The 16,144-nt window shown below is 40.4% G+C and overlaps 2 long non-coding RNA genes across 4 annotated transcripts; both read left to right on the top strand.

Annotated features, from left to right (window-relative positions):
- Positions 1 to 2,141: 2,141 nt before the first annotated feature.
- Positions 2,142 to 5,545, top strand: LOC115162677 (uncharacterized). 3 transcript variants are annotated; one of them, XR_003869610.1, is made up of 7 exons: positions 2,142 to 2,697; positions 3,248 to 3,862; positions 4,025 to 4,162; positions 4,288 to 4,381; positions 4,722 to 4,844; positions 5,084 to 5,299; positions 5,454 to 5,545. It is a non-coding gene; the product is annotated as an uncharacterized LOC115162677 (long non-coding RNA). The 3 variants fall into 3 exon arrangements; XR_003869611.1 differs by having other exon boundaries at positions 3,248 to 3,406; positions 3,729 to 4,162; XR_003869609.1 differs by having other exon boundaries at positions 3,248 to 4,162.
- Positions 5,546 to 5,659: 114 nt separating this feature from the next.
- On the top strand, positions 5,660 to 8,348 carry LOC115162690 (uncharacterized). The gene is made up of 2 exons (XR_003869612.1): positions 5,660 to 5,841; positions 6,011 to 8,348. It is a non-coding gene; the product is annotated as an uncharacterized LOC115162690 (long non-coding RNA).
- Positions 8,349 to 16,144: the final 7,796 nt, after the last annotated feature.

Raw genomic sequence — 16,144 nt, forward strand, 5'->3', positions numbered from 1 at the left:
TGAAGCGTAGCAGATTCTGCGATTAGACATTTAAAGGTAATTTCTGGTTGAGCCGTCATATGCAGCGTTTACCGTGAATGCAGCCACCACTAATGCGGGAACATTTCCTTTAAATTTCAATCACGCTGTAAAGCTGATATCCGCAATGCGGATTGAATAGTGGTTGGTATACAGTAGGTCTATTGACATGTCTGTAGAGAGTTGTCGCAATGACATTATGAACATTCTATTGTCGTCCGACATAAAACTTGTCGTTAGTATAATGTATAAACACAAAAACGACAACCTGGTGGTCTAAAATTGCATAACTGCTGTATTTTAACATCAATAAACCCATCAGTTTTATGAATTTAGTATATCTCAATCTAGCAAAGGGCAGGATGGATATAAGTCTATAGCAGAAGAGGGGGATGAACCAGCAGCTTGGGGAAATTGCTGCAAGGGGTTGCTGAGATGTCGGCCGGGGTAGAAAGCATGGCCAGCCGTAGAAAAATGCTTATTGAAACTATCGGTTATCATATATTTGTCGGTGGTGACAGTGTTTCCTATCCTCAGTGCAGTGGGCAGCTGGGAGGAGGTGCTCTTATTCTCCATGGACTTTACAGTGTCCCAAAGCTTCTTGGAATTAGTACTACAGGATGCAAATTTCTGTTTCAAAAAGCAAGCCTTAGCTTTCCTAACTGATATTGGTTCCTGACTTTCCTGAAAAGTTGCATGGCGCGGGGGCTATTCAATGCTAATGCAGAATGCCACTTTTAATTTTCCATTGGTTTTGTCTTGTCTTCCATCACACCTGGTTCTGTCCCGTCCCCCGTCCCCCCCCCCCCCCCCCCCCATGTCCTTGTCCGTAATTGTTTCTTGTAGTGCTTGTGCACGGTAGGGTGGTTTACCGGGTTTTGTTTGACCCATTTCATGTATTGTTCTGTTGACGGTGGTTTATGTTTATTAAACGACACCATTGTAAATCAGTTTTCGCTCTCCTGCGCCTGACTTCTGTGCCGCCAGTACGCACCTCATTACATTAGCTCTACATTTTTGGAACGGGGCATGCTTATTTAAGATGGTGAGGAAAGCACTTTTGAAGAGCAACCAGGCATGGTTGCCAGGATACCCGGGCCAAGTCGATTAGAAAGGCCTGCTCGCTGAAGTTTTTTCGGGAACGTTTGACAGTGATTAGGGGTGGCCGTTTGACCGCGGATCCATTACGCACGCAGGCAATAAGGCAGTGATGGCTGAGATCCTGGTTGAAGACAGCAGAGGTGTATTTAGAGGGCAAGTTGGTCAGGATGATATCTAAGAGGGTGCCCATGGTTACGGATTTAGGGTTGTACCTGGTAGGTTTCTTGATAATTTGTGTGAGATTGAGGGCATCTAGATTAGATTGTAGGACGGCCCGGGGTGTTAAGCATGTCCCAGTTTAGGTCACCTAACAGTACAAACTCTGAAGATGGATGGGGGGGCAATCAATTCACATATTGTGTCCAGTGCACAGCTGGGGGCTGCGGGGGTCTATAACAAACAGCAACAGTGAGAGACTTGTTTCTGGAAAGTTGGATTTTTAAAAGTAGAAGCTTGAATGGTTTTGGCACAGACCTGGATAGTATGACAGAACTCTGCAGGCTATCTCTGCAGTACATTGCAACTCCACCCCCTTTGGCAGTTCTATCTTGTCGGAACATTTTATAGACTTAATTAGAATTCAAGGTAAGTTCACTGTTATGGGTTAACTTTGTGTGCAAATTAAAACTGTTGAGCAACATTACAGCTAGCTAGCATTGTAGTGTTGGCGTACTGTTACTGCACGATTTGCTTAGTCAGATGCTAATGTGAGCACCTAGCTAGAGCTAATTAGCTAGCTAGCTACAGTAATATTAAGTTATACCACTTTTAGCGGTTTATGGACAGTATGTACGCCCGGTGGATCGGTGCATCGCCTGTTTTACATTTTCATCCGAGCAGTATTAGCTATTATCAGTAGCTAACGGACTTTACAGGTTAGTCAGTGCAACATGTATTTTACTCTGAAAAGCAAGCTGTTAGCAGACAGTTAGCTGCAGTTGGTCTGTGCACATGTGTGTTTCACTGAAGTTTAGAGCTATTAGACAGTTTTTAGCTGCAGTTTGGTCGGTGCGACATGTGCATTTTACTCTGAACAGAGCTGATGGACAGTTTTAGCGCAGTTTGGTCGGTGCAACACGTGCGTTTTACTCTGAACTTCAGAGCTTGACAATTTTTAGCTGCTGTTTGGTCGGTAAGACGCATGCGTTTTACTCTGAAAAGAGAGCTGTTAGCAGACAGTTAGTGGCAGTTGGTCTGTGCTACATGTGTGTTTCACTCAAGTTTTGAGCTATTAGACAGTTTTTAGCTGCAGTTTGGTCAGTGCAACACCTGCGTTTTACTCTGAACTTTAGAGCTAGACAATTTTTAGCTGCTGTTTGGTCGGTAAGACGTATGCGTTTTACTCTGAAAAGAGAGCTGTTAGTAGACAGTATTTAGCGGCAGGCAGGTCGATGCAACACGTGTTTTACTCTAAACAGAGCACTGCTCTCTTGTAATTTGTGAATATTTGTGTTAATGCGATTTAAATTAACTTTTTCTTGTCATCAAGGATGCAGGCTGTACACGTGAAATACAGGGATTGTCAGAAGTACATTTGTTATGAGGGGCAACTGACCTTCAAATCCTTTTTGGATTATGGTGAGTGAAAAGTTTCAAATTTCACACAATATCCTATGGAACAACATACTTATACTGACACACTTTAAATATACTTACTTTATATTTCCTGTTAAATTGATTGCCGATTTCCATGCTGATAATGAATACAAAGCAAACTTGCGCCTCCCCAAATCACAGATCAGTCAAAGATTGGTTTATGTTTTGGGAGTTGCCTAATTATGCTCATCTGTAGCTGCGCTCATTGTCTTTGCCGGTCATTAATGGTTTTAAAGAATAAGTGATACTAACATTTGTATGCCGCCACAATCTCAGTGTTGATAGCTATCTGTGGTGTAATGCTGTAATACTCAGACTGCTGTTATAATAATTCAGTACGTGGCAGTAGTCGACAGGCTGTAGACTGCATATCATTGGAATTGACGTGGAAAGGAGCACTAAGTCCATTTTGGGGTTACGATGTTCACGTAAAGATGACCTCTTGATTTCTGTCTTCTGTTCTGGTTTTTCTCTAAAAAATACACAACATATTTAATCAATAAGGTTGTGCAATCTTATTTTGTCTTCACAGTTGCCAATAAATTTGACATTCCAACCTTGGACTTAAAAGTCTATGATGAATCGAAGACCGAAGTTGATGAGGAGCTGTTTGAGTTTCTTCTTAAGAAACTTAAGAAACAAGACCTTGGTGTGCTGGAGATTTGTTTACCCCAAGACACAAATCCTGATGGTGAGTTGCTTATTAGCTTAGAGCTTCACATTCACCCATACAGTCCTGGCTAGCCTAACACATGTTCTGAATATGTGAGACAAGCAGATATATCTGCTGATTTCTTTTCTCATTTTGATATTTTAAAATGATCTTTGTTTCTGTGCTCACCTCTCCCACCCCTTTTAGGACAGTAGTGGGCCCAATCAATTCAAAATGTTACATTTTTGCATTCCACTTGTCATTAACAAAAGTCCTCTAATCATGATAATGGATGTTTCCACCTAATTGTGTTATAATTACAGTGTTAATCACACCAGTTAAATGTTAACATGATTGCTAGATTCGTTGAGCTCCTCTGCAATCAGCTCCTTATCAAAATACAGTAGAGACAATGAGGGGGACTCCAATGACACCATTATATTGCAGCCGAGTCCTGCTACAAGAAAGACAGCTGGGGATAATTGTCTATCTCATGTAAGTACTGCAAATTTCCAGTTTAAACAAATGCCAAACTTGAAGATTGAGTTATAAAGGACATCAGTGAAAGGGTGAACATGGTGTGTTTTATTATACTTGCTATTTCATTGCTGTTTTAAAAGTGTTAGTGTGTTCCTTTTTTAAATTACTCCAACTTAGATGATTGAAGACATTCTGATTGAACAAACCTGGAGGAGAGAGGATCATGAATGAGTATGCTCGGACAAAAAGCCTAACAGATAGCAGAAGACGTGATATGGTCAAGATATTGGTTGCACAAATGACAAGTGAACATGGGTATATGTTATATACTCATTACATACCTTACTACCTAACACAATTTTTTAGCAGAAGTTGTGATTTACACATCAATACCTTTGTTTGGATCTCAAACAGTAAAGTGTGTGTGTGTGTGTGTCTAGGACAAGTCCTTCAAGGCATGTTAAAGAGGACTACGCAAAGGGCATCAGTGACTTGTTCCCATACCTGGCCGATCCTAGGAGCAAGTTTGGTTATGTAAGTACATTAAAACGAAGTCTAACCTTTTTAACTCTCTGGGACTCTTACACCTTACAATTTTTCCAGAATGTCAATATTTAAATTGTTGTTTTACTGTTGGGTGATGTTTTTATTTAAACTATAGATCTGTTAACATGTCTGTATGCCCACCATCTCTGCCATCTATCCTAAGCTCAACTCTGGTGGTATAAAAGCACAGTTAACTTTTGCACTGCGAGGGTCAGACCTGTTCAATGAGCAAATCTTCATCTATGGGCGCATCTGTAGTTTTATGGATAAAAATGAATTTGAAGATATTTTAACCTGCTCACTCAAACTGAATTATACTTTACTTTAGGAGCATTATTACAATGCAGAAGATGGGAGTGGATATCTAGCATGGAGACTGAAATCAGAGGGACGACAGAAGACCATTTGATTGTAGTTAGGCTCATTCATGACACATGACCAGAGAATAATTGTACGTGAACAATTGTATAAGCAAGTGTTTCTTAGTCTCTTTTACTCTTTCAGTATTTCTTAGTATTAATTATGTTTCTGAGTCAAATAAATCCTACTTTTCATCTGGTGACATAACTGCATGCATGGTCATCCTTGCAGAGTTTCCGAACCTTGTTTTTTATATCTTATGACGCAATATTGTATACTTGTATAGTGCAGACAAACCCAGTAATCTGTAAAAGTTTCACCGTGTTACAGGTGGTCCAAAAGCTGATAGAGACCCCTTCAGAGAGGAAAACTGTCCAACAACAGAAAGCCTGTGTTGTGAGGCCATTGCACTGATGAAGAATACAGCTGATGAAGCAATTGTAAAGGAGAAAATGAAGCAGACGTTCGCCTATCACCAAAAGATGGTTCGTGACCCAGTGAAGTCCTCTGAAATATTCACAGCGGTTCCAAGACATAGCAGGAATGGTATGTGGATCTTCGACTGCCTTGCCTTGAAATTGTCAGGACAATTGTTTTCTGTTCTACAACAGTCTGATTAGGGCTGTGATATATTACATGACGATATTGCCACACCATCATGTTTACTGGTCTGTCTTGACTTATTCCATCTTGTCTGCAGATTGAGCAAGATTTTAGTCTGATGTTTGGTGATGCAAAGTTCATGGAGAAGTGGCCTACTCTCTACAAGCAGAAAGTCATTGACCAAAGCCGGGGCTTTACATAGACAGATGACCTGCAAGACCTGGTTCAAAATGCTGAATCCACAACAGAAGTGGAATATGGTATGCTGGAATAAAATGATTATACTAATGGAAGGGAGCATTGTTTCTGAAGGCAAAAGGGAATGATGTAACTTTCAGTGAAAATGTGTACTTTCAGGATGGGACAGTGACATGTCCCCCACTTTGGTCTTTGTCCACCTTCTGCCACTGTCACCTCATGGCCGCAAGAGACCAGGAAAAATCTCAGCCAGACATGCCAGTGACCACATTGTGAAGTTAATCAAGGTGAGGTTACAGTTGACTGTTCTGTCCCCATTCCTAATCCTAATAACTACTTTTAAGATTATGGACAAATCATGGTAAGATCATGTGTAACTGTAATTTACATTTTCACAAACTGTTTGCGAACCTTGATTCATTTTAATAGCACACTAATGAAGTTCTTGTGGCACAGACTGGGACCAGCATCCAGGGGCATCTGGAGAGCGTCATGGAAAGCCTTCAACCCTATCTGCTTGCTGTGGGGACCCAGAGGAGTGGGATTCACAAGTACTTCATTGTGATTGACAAACATGCAATACCTTGTAAGTCACCAGACCCTCTTGCCTGTTTTGATGAGCTAATTTTGTCTTTGGTACCTCATACAACCAGGATCTGGTTAATGTGTACAACTTCTTGCAAACCACAATTTATGAAATTGATGTTGATACCACTAAGGTTAATCCTAGGGTTGCAGAGTTGAGGACTCAGATGCTGCATTGAGTTACTAAAAGTTTTGAAGTTGCAAAGGGTTAAAACGCAGCATAGGAAATAACCTTTTTCATTTCACACAAACCTTTTCATATCATTCATCTAAAATGTTGTGTTTTGCTTGCAAAAGCCCCCAGGCAAATGCTAATTCCTTGACAAAACACTTGAAGTAGGTCCACAGACTTTGTCTTAAATGCGGTCAGGCTGGTTGTTCACAAGTTTATGACACTTTTTCTGGGTTCAGAAAGCATCTTATAAAGCACATGAACCTTGTTCTGATCATGAAGGCCCCTCTACAGCTGAATATAGCAGTCATTTTGATGACTTGCCATCAACAAGTTCCCCTTCTGACTCAGTCTTTGTCAATAAGAGTCTTGCGCTGCAACCATAGCTGAATTTAAAGTGGCAGGTGTAGGTGAAACAACCATTAACTCTTTGGTAATTTCCATGCAAGAGATACTTGATGATATTCATAGTCAAGCTAAAGAATCTGTGAAGAAGTGTGTCTATACAGGAGCCTATTAAAAGTGACATTGAGTGTAAAATTGATCAGTGTTTTGAAAAAATTGAAAATCCTTTTGGTGTATTAAATTCTGAAAGTAAGAGAAGGCAGTATTTTATAGAAAAGTGGGGAAGGGTAGACCCAGTGAATACGTTCTTGGTACAAGATCTGATACTCAACGCAATCGGACTACTGGAGGCTATGATCCATTTTGTTGTTTCTAATACATTTGTTTACAAACACCCTAATATAAAGGAGATGATGCAGACCTGATTCCAGTTCAAGAAAACTTTGACTTATGTGATGGAGATCTGTTCAAGAGCCATGCTCTATTTTCAAAAGAGAAGCATGCAATTCAGATACAGCTTTTCTATGATTTTGAAACTGCAAATCCTCTTGGATCAAAACGGGGAATACATAAGTTAAAAGCAATCTATTTCCCCTTACGGAATTTTTCTCCAAAGTTCAACTCCTTTCTGCTTAATATTCATTTGGTTGCTTTATTTCATGCCCAAGACGTTAAAACATATGGCTTTTCTAAAATACTTGATCCAATTGTGCAGGATATTAAAGTACTTGAGAGGGATGGAATTATGGTCCCCTTGAATGATCAACCAGTGTATGGAACTATTGTCCAAGTTACAGGTGACAACCTTGGTCTTCACTGTTTATTTGGTTTTGTTGAATCATTCAGTGCCAGATATTGTTGCCTCTTTTGCCTTGCTGAGAAAGAGGATGTTCAGACTGAATTTGATGAAGATTCACCCTAGATAGTTATGCCAACTCGAGCACTTCATGCAATGGCAGACATTTAACACCAACAGAGTAATGATCGGTCCAGGTAAAATGCTATCTTTAAATATGGTGGACTGGGGCTGTAAGATGGCTGAAATTCGTCAGGTACCAATTGACACCATGGTTTTAAATGTTAAATGGGCCGAACACCATGGAAATATGTATAGTTTAGTTTGTCTTAAAGTCATTGTGAAATGCCAGTTTTTCAGAAAATCCACCATGTTGTTACTGTTTACTTTTGCCCTACAAACAATATATCTTGATGAGCATTTTAATGCATATAGAGTTGGGTGTACAACAGAGGGATCTTATGTAGTTGATGTTAAAGAGCTTTTCTGTCTCAAAGCATTTGATATACAGATGTCTTACAGTTATGATTCAAGTTTGTTTATTGTCCCATACTGTTTCCTGTGACTCTAAAAATTGCACAGTAAGCTCTTTAAAACCAAGATGTATTGTATTGCAATATTGGCTTTACTTTTAATAAAGGGGGGACAGATATCAAAATGTAATTTTACAGAGGCCACAATTTTATCATCAGTGTTTTTGATATGAGATGCCAGTTTCACAAAATCCTCCATGTCATTGTTAAATGATTGAATTGCAATATTGAGCCTTTTTATCTACATGCATTAAAGTGAACAGAGGCCAACATTTCATTTCAGTCCACAATTGTATTTTATCAGTATGTTGATGTATGCATTGCAAATGTCTTACATTTAAGAATAAAGTGCTTTGTTAAATACTGACTTCTGATTTATTGATGTTGTACAAATGCAACTCTTGACTGATAATATTAAATTCTATATTGAGTGAATTGGCAGTAGAGTTGTTTCTATGTTACTCTAAATAGAGTAAATTACAGTTTGTAAAGTTAAATATAAACACTGAATAGAGTAGAAATAACTCTGAAAATTGATCTCTGCAGCAAGAGTAATTTTTACACTATTTAGACTGGGACCAAATGTTATCTTTTGTAGAGTATAATTGTATTTATTCGAGTAAAATGTACTCAGATACATTTACTGTATGGAGGGGGGTGGAGACAATCACAAAGACATGTGAAACAGATCAGGGTGTGACAGAATAGGCTAATGAGCCAGTCGGAAAAAACAGAGCTTGCATGTAAAAGTCACGAGTCAGTGTGTTGTTACGCCAGTGCCACAGGGGAGAGGACACAGACAGAAGCATAGGCAGGCTGGCTGAGACAGTGTAATGGTGTAAAGTGGACAGACTTTACAAGAAGAGGCAGGCTCTGTGATATGGGACCTCCACCAGAAATAGAGGGAGAGTTGTATTAGCTCCCTGTCAAGCTGATGCTGACGCAGTGTCAGTGTGCATCGGCTGTGAACTAGCATTTGGTAGCTTCCAGAAGGTTAAATAACATTGGTCTGTGTTCATGACTGCCAGTATCCAAGGCTACAGACTACAGGCATGTATAGGCTTGGCAGATAAGAACTCATTTCTCTCTTACTTCATTATGACTTTTCAACAGCAATTTTAAGTCAGTTTTATTGTATTCAAAATAATACAGTTAGTTGGTCTTTGATTATTTAACTAGGCAAGTCAGTTAACAACAAATTCGCATTTACAATGACAGCCTACCGCCATACTGTTTTTGTTTTATTTCATGTTTTTGTTTTATTTCACTGCCATACTGTGTTCGATCTTGTCTAGCCATCTTGTCTCAAGAGGACCACAATGGAAATAAGTCCCAGACTTTATTGTGTGTTATCCTCGATGATTTTATTCATGTGCATGTATGGCTTTTTAAAGTTTTATGTGTGCTTGTTTTTTTAAATGGTCAAATTAATAAACTAAACAGTGGATCAACTGCCTTGTTCAGGGGCAGAACAACAGATTTTTACATCGTCAGCTCGGGGATTCGATCCAGCAACCTTTTGGTTACTGGCCCAACGCTCTAACCACTAACCACCTGCCACCTCATTTACAAGTTAATGGCGAGCTAATTACAGAACATTGCTTACGGGTGTGAGCGTGACAAAATAAAAGCAGGGCATTCTACTGGAGAATTTTAGAACTTGTGCACTGTCTCATTGCTGTCTCAGTCAGGTAATCGTGACAATGGACGCAGTGACAGGGTCAAAGTTAAAAAATGTTCCATCTGTCTGCCACAAGGAAACCCACAGTGGCAGCGACGGTCTACAGAAAATCCACCGGGGTATAAAAGAAAATGGCATTTTGACCAGCGACACTTGTCGCATTCTAATTGTCTGCAGACATGTCGATAGACAAAGTATAAACCAGCCTTAACCAGTAGAATATGCTTTTCAGTAGTGAGCTATTGGCAATGGTCCAGATGTACAATGTAGTAACTTGTGAGAACAATGCATATTTGTCATCAATGTACACTTTCCAATCACTACAGAATAATTTATAGCATCAATTTGAAGTTTATCTTTTGTAATCAAGAACAATACATGAAACAGACAGAAGAGCACACATTTTCAACTGGAAACTTGATGCTGCTCTGTAGCCGCCATGTTGGGTGCAATGCCTTTCCACTTAAAAAAAGAAAACTTTGCAACTGGGCAAAGGTTATTGGATAAGACATTCAGAAATGTCCACGTTTCCTAAGAAGGTTAATTTGCTAGTCCAATGTCCTAGTACCCCCTTGGAGGCCCTTTGACAGAGGGTAAGAAGTACAATTTCAAAATGTAATTATTGATCATCAGTTTTTGACCAAATCAGAAAATAAGTGCATTGAGCCTGCAACTCATTGATGGCCCTGCAACTTTGACATCACTGACTAAATACTGTCCATGTAAAGGTAATGAGAATAATCCTTGTCAGGGACAATTTTGTAGATCCATTTACTCCTTTGTAGTTCTTTAATAGTACAGCCATGTACAAATACATGGTCGGACAGTAGGCTGCAGAGACTTTAAATATGTGTGACTTGTGTACTATCTTTCCAGTTGTACGCGATTTAAAATGAATAGAGTGGTGTAAGGAAAATGGTGGAAACTTCCTTGAGATATTCTTGCGACAATCCAACACTTTTCAGATGCATGACGGGGAGTGAACATACATACTGCATATATTATAGTGTGTTGTGTTTGTGTATTTGCATGCTGACGTCATTAAATCAATTTCCATGTAAATGGACAACAAAGGATATTGCATTGTATATAAAACAATTTACCCCCCTAAACTGCTAACCTTTCTCTCTCTGATTTTGGAAAATTCCTCAATTGGTAAGTCCCTTGTCTCACCACAGACGCTACAATCAGTGGCATAATATCAAAGCAAATGATTAATATGTCTCATCATAGTATTAGCTGTAGTCTCTTATTTGATGTAAACTGACAGGGCATTTAGAAGATTAATGTCACGCACTATCCACATATAAGCTGATGTACATGACAGTGGAGGCTCAGATGAGGAAGGGGATTTTCATAAAAATAGTGAAACATTAAAAAAAGTTATCATTTTTAGATAAAACTATACTAAATATATTCACATCACCAAATAATTTATTAAAACACACTGTTTTGCAATGAATGTCTACAGTAGCCTAAACAGCATTCTGTAGGGTAGCACCTTGGTGTAGCCGGAGGACAGCTAGTTTCCGTCCTTCTCTGGGTACATTGACTTCAATACCAAACCTAGGATGATCGTGGGTCTCACCCCTTCCATAGACTTACACAGTAATTATGACAACTTCCGGAGGAAGTCCTCCAACCTATCAGAGCTCTTGCAGCATGAACTGACATGTTTTCCACCCAATCAAATGATCAGAGAATAAATCTAGTACTAAAAGCATAAGCTACAGCTAGTTAGCTGGCACTGCAGTGTATAACTGCAGAGTAGTTGACTCAAGTACATTTAAAAACTTGGAAAGAGGATGTATTTTGATCTGAGGAGCAAGAGCATCTCACAATAACAACTTCAAAATCTTTGCAATCACAACCAAGGGTACCACACCACTAATTTACAACGACACAGTATTGAATACTGAGACAGAGGTTGCTTTCCGATTCTCTACCCTTCTCCTGAGCTGTACACTCATATACTCCACCTTATGAATTTAAAAGGAATGGAGTGGTGTAAGGAAAATTGTGGAAAATTCGTTGAGATATTCTTGCGACAATCCAACACTTTTCAAATGCATGACGGGGAGTGAACATGTGCACACTTCTGGGTGAAGGGTAAAGAATCAGGACACGTATACATTTCATGTTCTGGTCACATAATACCTTGCTCCGTTTTCTTCTGATACCTCCTTCTTTTGGCCAACATAGTTACCGCTCTGCCATTCTCCCTCCTAGGTAACATTATGACAAAAGACGATACAGTACATCACTTGCCGACTCAGTGTTATGATGTTGCCATGAGCAGCACTGCAGATATTGCGATGATTGTGATGCAAGACTTTGCACTTTCACAGTCACACAAAGTATCTGCGCATGTGCACCGGTTCGCTTCATGCTGCTAAAACATGGCAGTGAAGAGACCAAAACTGCAGAGAAGTTAAGCTTCGCGCTTCAACGTTTTTAGTTGTTACAGAAATTGACCCACTTCTGGTGTTTACTTTTTACAGTACCAGTCAAAAGTTTGGACATACAGCATAGTTGAAAGATATACAGTTGAAGTCGGAAGTTTACAAACACTTAGGTTGGAGTCATTAAAACTTGTTTTTCAACCACTCCACAAATGTATTGTTATCAAATTATAGTTTCGGCAAGTCGGTTAGGACATCTTCTTTGAGCATGACACAAGTCATTTTACCAACATGTGTTTACAGACAGATTATTTCACTTATAATTTACAGTATCACAATTCCAGTGGGTCAGAAGTTTACATACATTAAGTTGACTGTGCCATTAAACAGCTTGGAAAATTCCATAAAATGATGTCATGGCTTTAGAAGCTTCTGATAGGCTAATTGACATCATTTGAGTCAATTGGAGGTGTACCTCTGGATGTATTTCAAGGCCAAACTTCAAACTCAATGCCTCTTTGCTTGACATCATGGGAAAATCAAAAAAAATCAGCCAAGACCTCACAAAAAAATGTAGACCTCTACAAGTCTGGTTCATCCTTGGGAGCAATTTCTAAATGCCTGAAGGTACCACGTTCATCTGTACAAACAATAGTATGCAAGTATAAACACCATGGGACCACGCAGCCATCATACCGCTCAGGAAGGAGACACGTTCTGTTTCCTAGAGATGAACGTACTTTGGTGCGAAAAGTGCAAATCAATCCCAGAACAACAGCAAAGCACCTTGTGAAGATGCTAGAGGAAACAGGTACAAAAGTATCTATATCCACAGTAAAATGAGTCCTATATCAACATAACCTGAAAGACCGCTCAGCAAGGAAGAAGCCACTGCTCAAAACCGCCATAAAAAAGCCAGACTACGGTTTGCAACTGCACATGGGGACAAAGATCGTACTTTTTGGAGAAATGTCCTCTGGTCTGATGAAACAAAAATAGAACTGTTTGGCCATAATGACCATCGTTATGTTTGGAGGAAAAAGGGGGAGGCTTGCAAGCCGAAGAACACCATCCCAACCGTGAAGCACGGGGGTAGCAGCATCATGTTGTGGGGGTGCTTTGCTGCAGGAGGGACTGGTGCACTTCACAAAATAGATGGCTTCATGAGGATGAAAAATTATGTGGATATATTGAAGCAACATCTCAAGATATCAGTCAGGAAAAAGCTTGGTCCCAAATGGGTCTTCCAAATGGACAATGACTCCAAGCCTACTTCCAAAGTTGTGGCAAAATGGCTTAAGGACAACAAAGTCAAGGTATTGCAGTGGCCATCACAAAGCCTGACCTAGAAAATGTGTGGGCAGAACTGAAAAAGCATGTGCAAGCAAGGAGGCCTACAAACCTGACTCCGTTACACCAGCTCTGTCAGGAGGAATGGGCCAAAATTCACCCAACTTATTGTGGGAAGCTTGTGGAAGGCTACCCAAAACATTTTACCCAAGTTAAACAATTTAAAGGCAATGCTACCAAATACAAATTGAGTGTATGTAAACTTCTGACCCACTGGGAATGTGATGAAAGAAATAAAAGCTTAAATAAATCATTCCCTCTACTATTATTCTGACATTTCACATTCTTAAAATAAAGTGGTGATCCTAACTGACCTAAGACAGAGACTTTTTACTAGGCTTGAATGTCAGGAATTGTGAAAAACTGAGTTTAAATGTTTTTGGCTAAGGTGTATGTAAACTTCCGAGCATGAATCAAGTTGACAATCTACTGGCAAATCCTTTCTAATCCTTGTTATATGAAGATAAATAATAAAGAGAAATTATAGATAAAATGTATTGGTGCTCATCGGCCATTGGACACAAACTTTACACAACAAGTTGGAAATCGCAAATCAATGACAGTGGCTTTTATCAAGCATTTATCGAGCCAGGCAAAGTGATCACTAGCTGAGTCACTAGTTGACATGACAATGTTTTCTAAAGTTATTGTGATCATCATCTCCTTCTCTGACACACACACGCAGAGAACACACATACACACATTTACTATCATTAACAAAACAGGTATCAAAATGTCAAAATGTTAGCTAGCTTGCTACAACCAATGCGTCCAACAGGTAAAAATGAACACTTACCATGTCCATGGAGGATTAGCCATTGAGCTAACATTAGCTACCTAGAATTAGCCAACTAAGTTAGCTGGCTAGCAAATTTTTCCTTTATGTTCTTCTCCCCAACAAACCACTGCTTAACTTACAAAAGTAAAACAAGAATGCAGGAGAACAGGGACTACCACTTAGGAGTCAATTATTTTCTAAGTTGTCTGTGTACATTTTTAGAATCTGTCATTGTTTCCCAGCTGTGTTGTTGTGTAGCCTACTGGGCCTCTGTCCAAACTGCTTTATGAAATCTTGACAGAGCAAGTAGGCTGCCTGCATATAAAGATCTATTACTGCGCTATGCACAGATTCCATTCCAAGTTTTAGCTGAAACTGATATGCCTACCTCCTTATTTAGCTACTGAAATTAAAATAACATTATGTTAATTGTTTAAAAGCTTTAAGAGAATATACAATAGTAATATTTTCAGTGTCAAATTCAGGTGGAATTTTTGAAAACTAATTATTCATATAAATAACTGATAATGAAAATAGAGTTTTGTAAATCCTGGTGGATTTTAGTATGATATTGAAGACAGTGTTATTTATTACATTTTGAAAATGGTTTAGTTATTCATAATAGAACTTCAGGCCCGTATCCCTCCCAGTCCACCAGGCACAGCCAGCCATGACGGCGCACGTCCAGAAGCCGCCGGACGGTATAGGCAGGATGGTCATTGATGAGCTGAGGGGGGGGGAGGAGCTGCTGCAGTAGGAGACAGGGGACTGGAGCAGACAGGTTTAATCGGGGATACATGGAAGGAAGGATGGATCCTGAGAGAAGCTGGGAGTTTCAGGCGCACTGCAGTGGGGTTAATGAGCCTTCCCTGTAGCTCAGTTGGTAGAGCATGGTGTTTGCAACACCAGGGTTGTGGGTTCGATTCCCACGGGGGGCCAGCACAGGGAAAAAAAAATAAAAATGTATGAAATTGTATGAAATGTATGCATTCACTACTGTAAGTCGCTCTGGATAAGAGCGTCTGCTAAATGACTAAAATGTAAAATGTAATGACATGGTCAATTTCAAAGGGAGCAATGAATCGGGGGGGGGCGAGTTTCTTCGATGCCACCTCCAATGGCAGGTCCTTTGATGAGAGCTATACCTTTTGACCCGGGGTGTAGACTGGAGCTGAGGCCTGGCGACGGATGGCTTGGGACTGGGTCCTGTCGGAGGCATGAAGAAGGGCAGCCCCGGCCATCCTCCAGGTACGGTGACAACGGCGCAGATGGTCTTGGACAGAGGGAACAGCAACCTCCCTCGTGGGCGGGTAACAAGGGGGGTTGGTAACCCAGAGCTCACTCGAAGGGTGACATACCTGATGGGGCGTTGGTGAGGGTGTTGTGGGCATATTCAACCCAGGGTAGCTGAACGCTCCAGGAGGAAGGGTTAGCAGAAGTCACGTAGCGTAGGGCAGTCTCAATCTCTTGGTTGGCCCGTTCGGTTTGGCCGTTGGTCTGGGGGTGATATCCAGAAGAAAGACTGACATTGATACCAAGAGCTGAACAGAAGGATCTCCATACCTGGGAGGTAAACTGGGGTCCTCTGTCAGAAACAATGTCAGTGGGGATGCCATGCAGACGAAACACATGGGATACTAAACAGGTCCGCAGTCTCCCTGGAGGATGGGAGATTGGAGAGGGGAATGAAGTGAGCCATTTTGGAAAACCTGTCAATGGTGAGGATGACAGAGTTAACGTTAGATGGGGGAAGGCCAGTGACGAAGTCCAGAGTTATGTGTGACCAGGGGCGACTGGGTATGGGAAGAGGGCGGAGCAGACCAGAAGTGGGTTTAGTAGAGGTTTTGTTCTGGGCACAAACCAAACAGGCTGAGACAAACTCCCGGACATCTTTCTCCATGGTGGGCCACCAAAAGCGCTGACGCAGGAAGGCGAGGGTCCGGTTCAT

Source organism: Salmo trutta, chromosome 2, assembly GCF_901001165.1.
Source record: "Salmo trutta chromosome 2, fSalTru1.1, whole genome shotgun sequence".
Classification (NCBI taxonomy): domain Eukaryota; kingdom Metazoa; phylum Chordata; class Actinopteri; order Salmoniformes; family Salmonidae; genus Salmo; species Salmo trutta.